The sequence below is a fragment of the Pyrus communis genome, chromosome 11 (genome assembly GCF_041283825.1).
Source record: "Pyrus communis isolate YQ-2024b chromosome 11, ASM4128382v1, whole genome shotgun sequence".
Taxonomy (NCBI): Eukaryota; Viridiplantae; Streptophyta; class Magnoliopsida; order Rosales; family Rosaceae; genus Pyrus; species Pyrus communis.
This window is the reverse complement of record NC_142575.1, coordinates 4765327-4768883: the sequence shown is the minus strand read 5'-3', so window position 1 is coordinate 4768883 and position 3557 is coordinate 4765327. Positions and strand designations below refer to the sequence as shown.

At 42.6% G+C, this 3557-nt stretch overlaps 1 pseudogene across 1 annotated transcript; it reads right to left on the bottom strand.

Moving 5' to 3' along the window:
- Positions 1-456: 456 nt before the first annotated feature.
- LOC137741650 (putative serine/threonine-protein kinase-like protein CCR3 pseudogene) lies at positions 457-2984 on the bottom strand (annotated as a pseudogene). The gene has a single exon (XR_015953017.1). The product of XR_015953017.1 is annotated as a putative serine/threonine-protein kinase-like protein CCR3 pseudogene (transcript).
- Between the last annotated feature and the right edge of the window lie 573 nt (positions 2985-3557).

Sequence of the window (3557 nt, the reverse complement as noted above, 5' to 3'; positions counted from 1 at the left end):
AATTAAACTATAAACTCCAAGCTATTTTTAGGTTTCGAAAAGTGATTAAAGATCCACTTTGTAATTATTGATGGAGTTGATTAGAATCTCTATATATCTTCACGGCCCCATTTATCCCACACCAACAAAGTCTTATTCAACAGCTCCAACATTTAGGAGCAAAAAGTGAAGAGATACTCTTAGCACCTCAAACAAGATCACACAAGGCCATCATGACAAGAGAAAAAAAAAATCTTAATGAAAATTAGGGTAAAACGCTAAAGGACGACTCTAAGCCAATGAGGCTTTTTGCTTTGCAAATGTGTGTAGTACGCAACCTTACCCTTGCTTTGCAAAGAGACTATTTCCACGACTTGAACTCGTAACCTTTCGATCACAAAGAAACAAAATTTATGTTGCGCAAAGACTCGCCCAAATTAGAGTAAAGGTGAAGAAAAAAAAATGGTATGGAATTAATAGGGGAGAAAAGAATGAACTTTTTTTTTTTTGGAATGGAATTTTACACTGAAGGAAGGGAAATTGTGGTGGTAGAGAAGCTAAAAGGATCATCCTCGCAAAGAGCAAGAGCCCTCTCTAAATTGGCAACAATGTCAGTCATGCTAGGCCTTTCCTTCCCCTCCAAGTTCACACAACGCATAGCAGTATAAGCCACCATCTCAACTGCTTCGCCTTCATGTGGGTCCGGCTGCCTCACCCTTTTATCCAACATGCTTTGCAGCTCCCCTGCCATTATTCGCGGCCCTGCGTGTTCCACAACCGTCATTGGACCTCCGTCTTCACTACTTCTAAACAGAGCCTTCTTCCCTGTCACAAGCTCCAATAGAACAACTCCAAATCCGTAGACATCACTCCTTGCTGTCAAAACGTTTGACACAAAGTACTCCGGATCAATGTACCCAATTGTTCCAACCGCTTTGGACGACATGGTCTCTTGGTTTGATTCCGGCGCCAATAATGACAGTCCAAAATCCGATACCTTTGCATTCCAATTGGCATCCAAAAGAATGTTTGAGGACTTGATGTCCCTGTGAATTATTGTTGGCACTGCATAATTGTGAAGATACTCTACTCCCCTGGCCGCACCAAGCGCGATTTTTATCCTCATTTTCCAAGAATTCACATTACTGCTATTTTCCTCCACATTTTCCTTGCTATGCAAGTGATCATGAAGTGAACCGTTGCTCATGTACTCGTAAACCAAAAGCCTCTCGTCGTTAGCTTCACAGAATCCCACTAGCTTCACCAAGTGTTTGTGGTGAAGCCGGGACAGCAATGCTAATTCGGAGTCAAACGCGCTCTCTTTCTCCTGAAATTTCTTGTTCCTGGTACTTGTATGTCCCCTCTTGATGGCCACTTCACGACCATCCGCAAGCTTGCCTTTATAGACAATGCCAAAGCTCCCAGCACCGATCTTGTTTTCGGTGGAGAAATGTTTGGTGGCAGTGGAAAGCTCTACCAGGTGAAATGACTCGATCTTGTCACCATGCTTCGACGATGAACCACTTAAACTGCCCTTCATGGAACTTGATGCTAATGAAGTAGGAACATTGGCGACTCTAGCAGCAGAACAACCCACATTTGGATCAGGAAAACTTTCGGTTCGTACAGAGTCATGGCAGTTTAACCAAGAACCACAGAGTCCAGTCCGTAGGCAAAAGACAATGGTGCAGAGTCCTGCAAATGTCCCAACTGATCCAACTATTGCAAAAACCAACAGAAGCCTATTTTTTGTTTTGAATAACGAAAAACCCGGCTCTGAAGCTTGTGTAGGTTGATTTATTGGAGGCAATGGAAGTGCTAATGGAAGTTCAGCCCGGCATGATCTGCATATTACCCCCGAACCACCACAAAGAGTCTCCGAATTCGGGTACACACAGCTAGTACATGGACCCTGCACACATGGACCAGGAATAATCATTCCCAGTAGAAGATTATCATGAGAACTAGACCACCCTGGTCCCCAACAAATCACTGATAAATTACCCGTTGTCAAGCCGCACACGAAATCCAAACCTGCAGAAATTAAATCAAATGAAACATTTGTAATTACAACACTGTCATATTCAAATGTGTTTCTTCCTCCCCAGCATACAACGAATCCATTTTTTCGCCGAATGGCACAAGTAAAATTTGCCCCCAACGCAAGGCCTGAAAACTGGAACGTCGAAGTACTTGAAGGTACATTCAATTGCCCGAAATCGTTGTTTCCTCTGCAGGCCAATGTTCCATTCACACTCAAGCCACAAGCATGAGATCCTCCTGCAACAAGGCTTGACATGTTCACATTCTCAAACCCTGTTTGAATCTCAGCTCCAACACCACTCTTGCCCCAACACAGAACTCTCCCATCATTCATCAAAATCCCACACGAAAACCCGCTTCCGGATGTGATTGTTTGAAACCTCAATGCTTCCCCAGGTGAGGAAAACAAAACCCCACTTGCATTATCTCTTCCTCTCCAGCACCTGACGATTCTAGAGTTGACTTCCCTAGCGCAAACTTGCTCGTCACCCACAGCCAGATCAGTCAAAGCTACACTTCCACTGTGATATATTAGTTTCGGCCGAAACCTATTTGAGCTAGGCAAGCTGGTCTCCCAGCAGAGAAGGGCAAACCCTCCAGACCTGAGGCCACAGAAGAAGCTCTTCCCTCCAGAAATGGATTGAAAAGAAATATTGGGTTGGACTGAAATGGCAATCTGACCGTTTTGAAAGCACTGTATGCTCTGTGTGGGGCTCTCAGCCACAATGCCACAAACCGTCGGAGTGCCATATGTGATAGCTGTGGTGGAGGCTAAGCCAAGGGCGTCGGCCAACCACCAATCATGTGGTGTGATGAGAGAAGATATGAAGGTTGTGATCAAGATTGCGGCGATGAGAGAGAAGGGTTCGTGTGGACGTGTCATTTATGAAGATTTGGGTGATGGGTAAGTGGGGGTTTCTGGTTTTTCTTCTTCATTGGGAGGGAGAGGGGCTGAGGAAGAAGGTGACAGAGTATAATAGGCAAGAGGGTGGAGCATGTAAAGAGATTTTTTAGTGTGACCGGTACACGGAATAGTATATTATGTGTCATTATACAAATTATGAGATATGTATGCTAAAAAATTAATAACTTAAAAAATAAAATTTCTCATCACTTCTATTAAAACACGTGATGTACAACTTGTATTCTCGCCACAATTAACAATTTTTGAAGCATGTGGTCCCTTTTAACATTCGCAGTTGCCAACAAAAAGAAGAGGAACATGCAACATTGCTTGGCTCTTTGCTTCTATTTTTATTTTTTGGTTCTTCTAATTAGAATATGTGAACAAATTCATCAGAAAATTGAACCATGAAAGCAACCCTCAAACCTCTGCTATTATATTTTTGACAAGGGAGACTGAGTGCCATTAAACTTAAAAGGACTTTTTTTCCCTTTGGTCCGAACATATAAAGATCGACAGGTAAGGCTCTAAACAAGGTTTCTTTGTTGATTTTTGTTTTATGTTAAATCAAGAGGATTATATGATTTTAATCTTTTCTGCAATAACGATATCCTGTTCTAATATCTTAATT